Below are 15,093 nucleotides of genomic sequence, written 5' to 3' on the forward strand. Positions count from 1 at the left end.
GATGAAAATGTCGTAAAATTGATGCTAATGGTTGCACAACTCTGTGTTATACTAAAAACCATTGATTTGTATACATTAAAAAGATGAATTGTATGGTCAGGGAATTATATATCAATATCACTCTTGTATAAAAATATTAGATAAGATAATATGTCTGCATCCAGCTAAGATGAAGTAGCAGGTACCAAATTTACCCTCCCACTTGAAACATCCTTTTCTCAAAAACTCTAGACAAAATTTATGAAACTAGGGTTCTCAAGACACTAGTCATCAAGCAACGAAAAATAGTGATCCCTGAGAAATGGAAAACAAAGGAAATGAGTCCTAAGATTGCCCAACTTACTGCTATGAGAGAATTTTCTGATCATGACACAATGAGGTAGCATTCACCAAGATCCCAGCATCCTTTGAGCTGAGGAAATGGAGCTGAGAGTCCAGAGGCACTAAAGTGGCTAGAGCCTATAGGTCAAAGTACCGAAGAGAAAAGAGTTGCACAAAAAAGGCCCCTAATGATCTGCAGAGGTTCTCCCTTGAGTTTTCAAGCAGAGTACCGAAGAGTACATGCATGTGAGAAAACTACCCAAAGCCAGGGAAAACCCATACAAAAAGATTAAATGGAATGGAACATTAATATGGGGCCACAAATAGTGCTTGTTTCTACCAGTCAGAAGGGGATAACTCGTAATTTACAAGGCATTGGATAGAGGACTTAGGAAGGTCTTATCTAGGCAATGGGAAAGAATTAGACCTAGATTGAGTACTATTCCAGACTTACATAAAATATAAAAGCAAGACTTCTAGGGGTCAAACTTTTCCCAAATAGCAACTGTATCCTAGAGTAAACTTCAAGAACATTTACAGGAATACAAATATATGCGACATCTAACAAGGTGAAATTCAAAGTCTGGCATCCAATCAAAACTTACCAGACATGCAAATAATCAAGAAAACAATCCATAATGAGGAGAATAACCATTCATTTGAAACCATTCCATAACTGATACAGATGTTACAATTAGCAGAGAAGGGCACGTGAAAAAAATTATTATAACTATTATTAGATATGATCAAAGAATTTACTAGAGATATGGAAGATTTTTTTTAAAAGACCCTAACTGAACTTCTAGAGATGAAAACTACAATGTTTGAGTTGAAAAATACACCGGATGGGTTAACAATAAATTTGTAAACTTGAAGGCACAACAATAGAAATCATCTAAAATTAAATACATTGGGAAAATAGAATTTTAAAAAGTTAAAAGAGCAAGAGTGAGCTCTGGGGCAACTTTAAATAAATAAATATATATATATGTATATATTCATATATATACATATGTATATATTCATATATATACATATGTATATATTCATATATATACATATATATATATATGAATGAAATTGGAGTTCTTGAAAGTGAAGGGTGGGCCCAGAAAATTTTTGAAAAAATCATGGTCAAAATTTTCCAAATTTGATGGAAAATATAAAGCCATGGATTCAGAAGCTCGAAGAGCCTTAAGAAACATGAAATATACCGATGCGCTAGTCAACTTTCTCAAAACAAGTGATAAAGAGAAAATATTAAAAGCAGCCAGAGGGGAAAAAATAAATATATTAAATGCAGAAACAAAATGTTAACAGCCAAAGGAAAAGAAGACACATTACATTTAAAGGAGCAAACAATGAAAACAGACTTGTATCATAAATATGCAAGCAAATAGATAGTTGAGCAACATCTTTAAAGGACTGAAAGAGTTCTGTCAATTTAGAAATCTTTTTCCAACAAAAATATCTTTTAAAAGTGAAGATGATGTAGACTTTTCAGACACACAAATGTCAAATTAATTCATAACTGACTTGCACCATAAGAAATATTTTTAAAAATCTTTTAGGAAGAAGGAAAATGGTTTCAAGTATAACTATAGAATGAACCAAATGGAATGAACCACAAGGGATGAATAGCACAGAAAATAGTAATTACATGGATTAATATATAATATTTTTCTTATGATTTAATTCTAGTGAAAAGATAACTCAGGAAACAAAAAAATAATAATGTATTGTGGGATTTATAATATACTTAAAAGGAAAATGTATAACAATAATACAAAGGCCAAAAGGGAAGAAATAAAAATATATTATTTTAAGGTTCTTATAGTATCCGTGGGGTGGTATAACATCACTTAAAGATTGTTTGTAGTAAGTTAAAGAGCTACACTATAAACCCTAAAACAACCTATAAAATAACAAAACAAAGAGTTGTAGCTAATAAGCAAGCTAGCAAAAGAGGTAAAATGGAATCATAAAAAATACTCAGTCTAGAAGAAGGCAGGAAAAAAGGTAGGGACAAAAACTAAATGAAACAAATAGAAAACAAGATTCTAGATTTAAGGCTAACTGTCTTAGTATTTATTCACATTATATGTAAATGGTTGCAGCACCCTAATAACAAGGCAGAGAAAGATTGGATAAAGTAGCAAAACCCAATCATGATTACTATTTTTAATGTTGATTTTTTTCTAAACGATGCTATTCTTTATTATATTTTTGACATGTTTAAATTTATTGCTTATTATGATTTGTTATTTTCACTTTTAGGACTCACATTTATTTTTTATAAACTTGTTTGTGGTAAGAACACAACACGAAATCTAATTTTTTAACAAAATTTTTGACAACTAAAAGTATATATTTAAGGTATACAACATGATGATTTGATGTATGTATACATTGTGAAATGATCACAATCAACCTAATTAACCGATCTATCACAATGCATAGTTACCTTTTTTGGTGATGAGAACACTTAGTATTTACTCTTTTAGCAAATTTCAAGTATACATTATGATTAACTATAGTCACCATGCTGTACATTAGATGCCCAGAACATATTTATCTTATAAGTGAAACTGTACCCTTTGACCAACATGTTCCCATTTCCCCCTCCTCCAGCTCCTGCCAACCAATATTCTACTCTCTGCTTCTATTAGTTTGACTTTTTTCAGATTCACCATATAAGAGGAAAAAGAAAGACCATTTGTATTTCTGTCTGGCTTATTTCACTTAGCATAATGTCCTCCAGTTCATCCATGTTGTTGCAAATGGCAGGGTTTCCTTCTTTCTATGGCTTAATACTATTCCATTATATATAAAACATTTTCTCTATCAATTCATCTACTGACAAACAATGTTGTTTCCATGTTATGGCTATTGTGAATAATGCTGTAATGAACATGGAAGAGCAAATGTATCTTTAAGAGAGTGGTTTTATTTCTTTTGGATATACACCCAGAAGTGGAATTGCTAGGTCATATGGTAGCTCTATTTTTAATTTCTTGAGGAATCTCCATGCTGTTTTTCTATAATGCCTGTACCAATTTACATTTCCACCAACAGTGTACAAAGGTTCCCTTTTATCCACATCCTCACCAACAGTTGTTAATATCTTATCTTTTTGATAATAGTTACCCTAACAGATGTGCAGTGATATCACATTAGTGATTTGATTTACATTTCCCTGGTAATTAGTGATGTTGAACACCTTTTCCTGTCTTTTGGCAATCTGTATGTCCTCTTCAGAGAAATGTCTATTCAAGTCTTCTATCAATTTTTTAAATTAGATTGATTCTTTTTGTGTTAAGTTGTGGGAATTTCTTATGTATCTTGAATATTACCCCCTTATCAGATACATGATTTACAAATATTTTCTCCTGTTCCATAGGTTGCCTTTTCATTTTGTTCGTTTTGCTGTACAGAAGCTTCTTAGTTTAATATAGTCCCACTTGATTATTTTTGCTTTTTTTTGCCTGTACTTTTGATGCTAGATCAAAAAATCGGTGCCAAGACCAATGTCAAAGAGCTTTCCCCTATGTTTACTTCTAGGAGTTTTATGGTTTCAAGTCTTATATTTAAGTCTTTATCCATTTTGAGTTAATTTTTGTCTATGGTGTAAGATAAGGGTCTCATTTTATTCTTTGGCAGGTGGATATTCGATTTTCCCAGTACCATCTATTGAAGAGACCTACCTCATTGTATATTGTTGGCACCCTTGTCAAAGTGTAGTTGACCATATATGTGTGGGGTTTATTTATAGGCTCTTAATTCTGTTCTATTAGTCTACATGTCTGTTTTTAAGCCAGTGAAAAACCATTTTGATAATTATAGTATAGTATATTATATAGTATATTATAGTATAATTTAAAGTCAGAAATGTGATGATTTCATCTTTGTTCTTCTTTATCAAGATTGCTTTGGCTACCCATGGTCTTGTAATTCCATCCAAATTTTTGGATTTTTTTTTTCTATTTCTGTGAAAAATACCATTAGAATTTTGATAGGGACTGTATTGACTCTGAAGGCATCAAATCAGAAAGGAAGAAGTGAAATTGTCTCTATTTGCACAATGTTTTCTTACATATAGAAACCCAAAGACTCTACCAAAAAAAACTGTTAGAACCAACAAGTGAATTAAGTAAAACTTGCAGGATACAAAAGCAATATACAATAATCAGTTCTATTTTTATACACTAATGAAGAACTATCGGAAAAAGAAATTAAGAAAAAAAATCCCATTTACAATAGCATCAAAAAGAATAAAATACTTAGGAATATATTTAACCAAGGAAGTGAAAGATATGTACACTGAAAATTATAAGATATTGATGAAAAAATTGAAGAAGACACAAATTAATGGAAGGATATCATATCTTTGTGGATTGAAAGAATTAATATTGGGATAACTTTTTTGATGTGTCATTTTGACTAAGTTATAGTCTATAGTTATTCAAACACTAATGTAGATGGTGCCGTGAAGATATTTTGCATGTGAAACTAAAACCCCTAATCAGTCGATTTCAAGTAAGGGAATTTTTCCTGGATTATCTGGATAGACCTAATTGAATTCATTGAAAGAGCACAAAAGCAGACCTGAAATTTCCCTGGGATTGAGAACAATTTCCACCTGTGGATCATACCTTTGGCTGGTATGACTATAGAGTTCCATCATGCTCATGATCTTCTTGACTGCCTGAAAACAACAGTTTCCATCTGTGCCAATGGTTCTAACATTCCTGCAATCTTCCTGTTCTGACTGCCTACCCTATGAGTTTTGGATCTGCTTAGTCTGTCCTTATATAACTTCACATTTGCATGATCAGTTCCTTGTTCTTTCTCTCTCTCCCTCTTGTCTTCTCCCTCTCCCTCTCTCCACATACCCACAGACATACACATGCATACGTTCTACTGGTTCTGTTTTCTAATGTCAGTCACAGGTTTCCAAAGCCATCTCTCAGTTTGAGTGTACACAGTTCTATCATTTTTATAATCCTATCTCCTACCTTTCCCCAACTTCTGAAATCCTTCCACTATGCTCCCTGGAATTTGTGGACAATCATCACTAAATTCCCCTATATATGCAACTACTTCTCTGTATATTCCCTTCATCTTCTCACTTAACTAAAATAAAACTCTCTTCTAAGGTCTTTATTCTCCCTGAAATCCTCTTAAATAGTGCTTTCTTCTTACCCATACCTCTGTCACCACAAGACCTGAAGATAGAGGAGAAGTCCTTCACATTGTCACTTCTAGGACATTCTCTTCCTTTTGATACAATTACATGTCATCAGATTATATCATCCACTATCTGACCTCAGGGCAGTGAATCACTGACCCCTGGATCATTCATACTTACTCCTTGAAGATTTTAGCACCTGACTCACTGTCGTTCCCTCTAACACTATTCCTGTCATATTTCTTGGTTATTTCAATATTCATATAAATGATCTTTATAATAGTCTATGCTCTCAGTTCCTTGAATTCTCCTTTAATTATCTTATCCTTAACCCTACTTTACATACTAACCCACATGACCATAACATTGACTTTATAATTACTAAAAAACTACTGTTTTTCTTTTAATTCAAGCATCCCATTCTTCAACTGCCACCTCCTTTTTTCTAACTCATTCTTTATTATTCTCCCACTCTAACAATACTTTGGCCCTACGCATTGAATCTACTACTCATTCTTCTTCATGTCCTCATTTTCCTCCCTACTCAGGGTAAATTGCATGGTCAATCATTATAGTAATGCTTCTACATATGCTCTCAATTCTTTTATCCCTCTCTTACTTCTTATTCAAATGGCTAAACTTCAAGTCTGGTTAAATCCAACTCTCCACCTATTATGCAACTGCATAATTGAATTTGGAAAAAACACACAATCATGCTGACCATTCTCATTTGATGTTGTTGAGGAATATTGGTCTGTGATTTTCTTTCCATGTAGTATTTTTGCTTGGCTTTGGTATTATGGTAACACTGACCTCATATTATAAGTTGAGAAATTCTCACCCCTCTTTCATTTTTTGGAAGAGAGTGTATGTATTCAATATTATTTTTTTCCTTAAAAGTTTAATAGAATTTGTGAGTGAAACCATCTGAGCCTGGAAGGATTTTAATACAAATTAAATTTCCATAACAGATACTATATTATTCAGGTTATCTTTTTATTTTAAAATGCATTTGATAGTTTGTATCTTTCAAGAAATTGCTCCATTTTATCTATGGAGTCATTTTATGGACATAAAGTTGTTTGTAGTTTTTCCTCATTATAATGTCTGATAAACAGCCACCATTAAAATGAAAAAGCACAGAGTTATTGCCAATAATCTTAAAAAAACAAAATGGAATAATAAAAATTATTTCAACAGTCCAAAGGAAGGTAGAAAAAGAGGAAAGAGGGAACAAAAATCAGATGGAGCAAACAGAAAACAAATAGCAAGATGACAGATTTAAATCTATGCATATATAAAGTTACATTAAATAAAAATGACCTCAACATGAGTGAAAAGGCAGAAATTGTCAAATTGTATTTTTAAAAAGCAATATTTGCTGCCTATAAGAAACATGCTTTAAGTATAAAAATATGAATAGGTTAAAAACAAAACACAGAAAAGAGTATACCATGGCAACCTTAGACAAAAGGAATATGGTGTTTCTATTAATATCAGATAAAAATAGATTTTAAAGCAAAAAATATTACTAAGAATAATGAAGTTTATTTCATAATGACAAAGGGTTCAAGTGATCAAGAAATAACATTCCTAAATGTTTATGCATCTAATAAAAGAGCTTCAAAAATCATGAAGCAAAAAATGTTAGAACTACAAGGAGAAATAGACAATTCCATGACTTTGTTTAGAGATTTTAATACTCCTTCCTCGACACCGAGATAAGTAAAAAATCAGTAAGGGTATAGAAAATTTAAGAAACACTATAAACCAACTTGACCTAATTGATACTTATAGAACACTCCACCCAATGAAAGAAGAATGCTCATTTTTTTCAAGTGTACATGGAACATTCATCAAGTTAGACATATTCAAGACAATAACAGAAACCTTAAGAAAATTTAAAAGATTCAATTCGTACAAAATATGTGGTCTTACAATAATGAAATTAAATTAGAAATCAATAATAAAGAAATCTGGAAAAACTTCCAAATACTTGAAAACAAAATAACACCTTTCTAAATAATCCATGAGTCAAAAAATAAATCTGAACGGTAATTAAAATATATTTTAATCTTAATGAAAATGAAAACAGAATGTATGAGAATTTGTGGAATAGTATTAAAGCAGTAAGAATGAGGAAATTTATAGGACTAAAACACTTGTATTAGAAAAGAACAAACAAACGTGACAAACAGAGACTCATAGACATGGACTGTGGATTAGTGGTTATCAGAGGGAAGGAAGGTAGAGGGTAAATAAGGGTAAAAGGGGTCAAATATTTGCTGATGGAAGGAAATCTAACTTTGGGTGGTGAATACCCAATGCAATATATATATGACATACTATTGAACTGTACACTTGAAACATTTAATACATTAATCAACTCCACCTCAATAATTTTTAATTAAAAAGAGCAAAACTTCTAAAATCAATGAACTCAGCTTAAACTTTAAGAAACTAGAAAAAGAAGAGCAAATTAAACCCAAAATAAGCAGAAGAAAGGACATCATAAAAAATATCTTAGTGAAAATCAATTGCAGGAAACAGGCAAACAATAGAGAAAAATCAATGAAACCAAAAGCTGGTTATTTGCAAAGATCAATAAAATTGATAAATGTCTAAGCAGACTGATAAAGAAAACTAAGAGAGTGAAGGGGGAGATAGACGCGGGGGGGGAAATTAAATCATTCTTTCCATTAAAAACTAATTAATTAATTAATTAATTAGAAAGAAAACATTCATTTACTAATATCAGAAATGAGAAAGGTAACATCATACAGATGCCACAAACTATTAAGATAATAATGGAGTGTTATGAACAACCGTATGCCCACAAATCTGACAATTTAGATGAAATGGGCAAAATCATCAAAAACAAACAAACAAACAAACTACTAAAGCTCATATAAGGAAAATTAGATAACCTGAATAGCCCCACATTAATGAAATTGAATTGGTAGTTAAAAACTTTCCTACAAAAGAATTTTAACAAAAAGGAAAATTAATTTTTTTTAAAAAAAGAGTTTTTAAAAAGATAGAAAACCTTCCCACAAAAAAAATTACCAGAACCCAAATGATTTCACTGGGGAATTCTACCAAAACTTTCAGGAAGAAACAATAACAATTCTATACTATTTCCCAGCTCGTAACAACTGATAACAAAATACTTTCTAAGAGACCAACACTACCTTTATACGAAAGTTTTCTAAAAAAATTTCGTAAATTGAATCCAACAATATCAATATATAAAGAGGCTAATAATATATAATGATGAAGTTACATTTACCCTAGGAAGACAGAGATGGTTTAACATTTCAAAATTAGTCAATGTATTTCATTACAGTAACACACTAAAAAGGAAAAACCATATGGTCATCTTAACAAATACAAGAAAAAAGCACTTGAAAAAATTCAATATCCATTTCTGATAAAAATTCCCAGCAAAGTATGAAGAAAAGGGAGCTTCCCTCAACTTTATGAAAAGTATCTACAAAAAACTTACAGCTGGTATCACAGTTATTGATGAAAGATCAAGAATGGGAAAAAGAATGTCTACTTTTACCCTTCTATTCAACATTATACATTCTAGCCAGTGCAGTCAGGTAAGACAGAGAAATAAAAGACATCAGTCTACAGCCATGCCACTCTGAACAAGCCCAATCCCATCTGATCTCGAAAGCTAAATAGGGCTGGGCCTGGTTAGTACTTGGATGGGAGACCACTTAGGAAGACCAGGTACTATAGGCATAAAAAATAAAAAAAAACAAGAGATTGTAAACTGACAAGGTCCTTGCATTTTGTGAGGTCAACCAAGGGTCGCCTTGCCTTAAAAAACATGAAATAAAAGACATTGATTGGAAAGGAAAGAGTAATATTGTCTTTATTCACAAAATAATCATCTAAGTATAAATTCTGATGGGATTTTCAGAAAATCTCCTTAAATGATTAAGTGTGTTTATCAAGACTACAGGGTACAAGATCAATATATTTAAATTATGTTTCTATATACTAGCAGTGAAAAATTGATAATCTAAATTAAGAAAACAATACCATTTTCAATAGCAACAAAATACTTACTGATAACCAATTCAATAACTAATCCAAAATACTTAGGGATAAATCTGACAGAAGATGACATAGATCTGAACTCTGGAAACTACAGAACATTTCTGGGAGAAATTGAAGAAGACCCAGATAATTGGGGAGATATATGTTAATGGGACAGAAGACTCAACATTAAGATGTCAACTCTCTCTAAATTAATTGATAGATTTAAATGCAATCCCAATCAAAATCCTTGAAAGCTCTTATAGCAATTGAAAAGCTGATTCTAAACTTTATATGGAAATGTGAAGAATGTAGAATACCTAAACCAACTTTGAAGAACAACAAAGTTGGAGAGCTAATATTACCTGACTCCAAGACTTCTTTTAAAGCTATAGTAATATAAACATAGTGCTATTTGTACAAAATAGATAAATAAATCAATGGAACAAGATTGAAAGTCTAGATATAGACTTAAACATATATGGACAACCGATTTTTGACAAAGATGAATAGGCAATTTAATAAAGAAAGATTAATCTTTTCAATAAATAATGTTAGATCAATTGGATGGATATCTTTATGCAAAAAAATTCCATTCCTACCTTGCACCTATAAAAAGATTAACTCAAAATGGATCATAGACCTACATATAAAACTTCTAGAATAAAACAGAAAAAAAAACTTTGTGAAACTGAGTTGAGCAAAAATTTCTTAGATATGACACCAAAAAAAAATTCATGAAAAAATTAATAAATTGGACTTGATAAAAAAGAAAAGCTTCTGTTCTTCAAAAGACATGGCAAAGAAAATGGGAAGACAGCCCACAGAATGAGAGAACATATGGGCAAAGCATATATCTGACAAAAGATTTGTTCCCAGAATATATAAAGAACCATTGAATCTTATCACTAAGAAATGAACAACCCAATTAAAAATGTACAAAAGACATGAACAGACATTTTACCAAAGAAAATATGTGGATAGCAATAAAGCATATGAAAACATGCTCAAACATCATTATTCATTGTAGGTATGTAAATAAAACTGTAATGAGATACTATTAGAATGGCTAAAGTTAAAATTCTGACCATACCAAGAGCTGACAAGAATGTGGAGAAACTGGAATTCTGATGGCAATGAAGGTAAGAGGTACAACTATTTTGGAAAACAGTTTGCCAGGTTCATAAAAAGTTAAACATACATTTGCCACTCTTAAGTTTTTACCCAAGAGAAATTAAAGCCTGTGTCAAAATAAATACTTATACATGAATATTCATAGCAGCTTTATTTGTACTGGCCAATAACTGAGAACAACTCAAATTTCCTTCAATTAGGGAATAGATAAACATACTATGATATGTCCATACAATAGAATACCTCTTCAGATTAAAAAGAAATAAGCTATCCCATATGATTCCATTTATGTAAAACTCTAAAAAGTGCAAGCTGTTGTATAATGACAGAAATTAGATCAGTAGTTGTCTTGAGACAAATCTGAATGGAGAGGGATTACAAAGAAGCATGAGGAAACTTTGAAAGGTGATGTATATGTTCTATACCTTAATCATGGTGGTGTGTATATATGTCAAATATTGTTAAATTGTATACTTTAAATATGTGCAATATTGTTACATGGCAATTATATCTAAACAAAGCTGTTAAATAATCCCGGCAGGATTTTTTTAGATGTAAACAAGCTTATTCTAAAATTTATATAGAAAGGCACAGGACCTAGATTAACTAAAGCAATTTTGAAAAAGAAGACTAGAATGGAAGGAATCACTCTACTCAGTATGAAGGCCTACGAAATAGCCACAATAACCAAAATAGTGTCATAATGGAAGAACAGATACATATATCAATAGAAGAGAATAAAAAAACCTAGGAATAGAGCCACATAAATATACCCAACTGATTTTTGTCAAAGAGAAATAAACAGTTGAGTTGAGGAAGCATAACCTTTTTTAACAAATGATGCTAGAGCAGTTAATTTTCCATAAGCGGGAAAATTAACCTGTATCTAAACCTGATACCTTTTACAAAATTAACTCAAGATAGATCAAAAGCTTAAATGTAACATATAAAATTAAATTTTACTAATTTGACTAATTAAAACTAATTCCTACAATATTGGGGGTGGAGATAGAGAAAATCTCCAGATTATATGACTAGTTAGAGTCCTTAGACTTTACACTGAAAGCATGATCTGTAAAAGGAAATATTTATAAATTGGACTTTATCAAAGTTAGAAAAACATATTTGCTCTGTGAAAAACTGTGCTGAGGATGAAAACTCAAGTTATGGACTGGGAGAAATATTTGCAAATCACATATTTGAAATAAGGACTTGTATCTTGAATATATAAAGAACTTTCAAAACTTAACAGTAAAAAAAAATCCAATTAGGAAATGGGTAAAAGACATACAGATGGCAAATCAGCTCATAAAAGTATGTTAATATCACTAGCCATTAGGACAATAAAAATTGTTGGAAAGAGAGATCACTACACACCTATCAGAATGGCTAAAATTTTTTAAAAAGTGACAATACCAAATGCTGGTGAGAATTCAAAGAAACTGGGTTACCAATATGTTGCTGGTGGAAATATAAAATGGTAGAATTCACTCTATAAAACACTTTGGCAGTTCTTATAAAACTGAACATGTGAGTACCATACAACCCAGCAATTGCACTCTTGGGCAATTTATTTCCCAGAGAAATGAAATTTATGTTTACACAAAAGTCTGTACATGGCATGGCGACTATAGTTACCAATGCTATATTGCTTATTTGAAAGTCGCTAGGAGAGTAGATCTTAAAAGTTCTCATCATAAGAAAATAATTGTAACTGCGAACTATGTGTGGTGATGGATGTGAACTAAACTTATGGTAATAATTTTGCAATTACATATATCAAATCATTATGTTGTTCACCTAAAACTAATACATTTTTTGTCAATTATATCTCAATTTAAAAAAAAAAACCTTGTACATGAATGTTCACAGAAGCTTTATTTATAACAGAAACTGGAAACAACTCAGTCTTCAACACCCAGAGAGCATTCACATGAATAATTAAACAAACTGTGATAATCCATACCATGGAATACTACTCAGCAATAAAAAGAGTGAACTATTGATACGAACAACAACTTGGGTAAATCTCCAGTAACTATCCTCAGTGAAAAGCTAACCCCACGTGGTTACATGGTGTCTGATATCATTTATATAATGTTCTTTAAATGACAAAATATGGAGAACAGGTTTGTGATTGCCAGGGATTTTTGATGGGTGGGGGAGGGTGTTTGTGGAGAATATGGGGTGTATAATTTTAATAGAGCATAATGAGAGATCCTTGCAGTGAGGGAAATGTTCTTTATCTTGGCTTCAGTGGCAGATGTAAGGACCTACACATGTAATAAAATTGCATAGAAGTAAAGACAAGCGCGCACACACACACACACACACATACACACACACATATGACTGAGTCCAAGTAAAACTGGTATATATCTGAATAAATTTGCTCTTTCCACCACATCTGCAGTTACTTCCTGCACTGAAGTCTTGAACCTTTCAAAGTTATCCATGGGGTTGAAATCAAATTCTTTCGAACTCCTATTAATGCTGACATTTTGACCTCTTCCCATGAATCACGAATGTTCTTAATGGCATCTAGAATGGGGAATCCTTTCCAGGAGATTTTCAATTTACTTTGCCCAAATCAATTATAGGAATCACTTTCTATGGCAGCTACAGCCTTATAAAGTGTATTTCTTAAATAATAAGACTTGAAAGTCGAAATCACTCCTTCATCGTTGGGCTACAGAATGGACTCAGTGTTAGCCGGCATGCAAGCAACATTCATCTCGTTGTCCATTGTCAGAAGAGCTCTTGGGTGGGCAGGCGTCTTGTCAATGAGCAGTAATAATTATTTTTGGTATTTCCCATCATTACCCTTTATTTAATGTGGATGTGACAAGCACATTTGATACTTCCAAACATATTTCTTATTTTATTTTAAGAAAAAAACTATCATTATTTTTTTGTTTTGATTTTCTTTGATCTTTTAGGTACGAGTTTGCTACTTGATCTTTTTTAAAATTTGTATTATTAGTTTCAAGTCTATAGCACGTTGGTTAGAAATTTATATAGTTTATAAAGTGATCCCTCTAATTGCTGTCTCCTCTGTCTCTATACCTAGCCATTACATTACTGCTGGAGCAGTAATATTTTGAAAGAAATCTTTTTTCCGAGCAGTAGACTTAAATATTCAGTATAGCATTTTGTAAACATATGTGCTGTCATCCAGGCAATAATTTTCCATTTATAGAGCACAGGCAAGTAGCTTTAGCATAATTCTTAAGGGCCCTAGGATTTTCAGAATGGTAAATGAGCACTGGCTTCAATTTAAAGTCACCAGCTGCCCTCACCCCTGAGAAGAGTCAGCCTGTCCTTTGAAGCATTGACTTCTCTGTAGCTATCGAGGTCCTGGATGGCATCTACTTCCAGTGTAAGGCTGTTCTGCCTCTATTGTAAGTCTGTCCTTTAGTGTAGCCACCTCCATTCATTATCTGAGCCAGATCTTCTGGATACCTTGCTGCAGCTGCTACATCACTTGCTGCTTCATCTTGCACTTTTATGTTATGGAGATGGCTTCTTTCCTTAAACCTCTGCCACTTCAAACTTTCCTTCTGCAGCTTCCTCACCTCTCCGGCCTTCGCAGAATTGAAGAGAGTTAGGTCCTCGCTCTGGATTAGGCTTTGGCTTGAGGGAGTGTTGTGGCTGGTTTGATCTATCCAAACCATTAAAATTTTCTCCATATCAGCAATGAGGCTGTTTTACTTTCTTCTCAACTGTGTTCACTGAAATAGCACTTTTAATTTCCTTCAGGAACTTTCCCTTTGCATTCACATGAAGCCTAGTTTTTGGCCTTTCTCAACTTTTGGCATACCTTCCTCACTAAGCCTTATCAGTGAGTTCAAGTGAGAAACATGTGACTTTTCCTTTCATTTGAACACTTAGAGGCCATTGTAGAGTTATTAATTGGCCAAACTGCAATATTGTTGTGTTTCAGGGAATGGGGAGGCCCAAAGAGAGGAAGCAAGCTGGAAATGACCAGTTGGTGAAGCAGTCAGCATGCATGCATTTATGATTTATGTTCACCATCTCATATGGGTGCAGTTCACGGAGCCCCAAACAATAACAATAATAACACCAAAGATCACTGATCACAGATCTCCATAACAAATATAATAATGATGAAAAAGTTTGAGATATTTCTACAATTAGCAAAATGTGGCACAGCAACACAAAGTAAGCAAATACTGTTGAAAAATGATACTGATGGACTAGTTTATGCAGGGTTTCCATAAACTTTCAATTTGTAAAACCTCAATATATATGAAGCACAATAAAATGAGGTGTTGCTGTAATCTCCTGAGTCTCTATTTTCTGTTGCTATGCTTTTCTTATTTAGTTTTTTGTTTCATTTTCAAACTCTAGTTTGGCTTAGCTACAGTATCATATCTTCC

The 15,093-nt window shown here is 32.3% G+C and overlaps 1 pseudogene; it reads left to right on the top strand.

The window, feature by feature from the left end:
* The first annotated feature begins 9,140 nt into the window (after positions 1–9,140).
* Positions 9,141–9,259, top strand: LOC118608328 (annotated as a pseudogene).
* Positions 9,260–15,093: the final 5,834 nt, after the last annotated feature.

This window comes from Rousettus aegyptiacus, unplaced genomic scaffold (assembly GCF_014176215.1).
Source record: "Rousettus aegyptiacus isolate mRouAeg1 unplaced genomic scaffold, mRouAeg1.p scaffold_m13_p_9, whole genome shotgun sequence".
Lineage (NCBI taxonomy): Eukaryota > Metazoa > Chordata > Mammalia > Chiroptera > Pteropodidae > Rousettus > Rousettus aegyptiacus.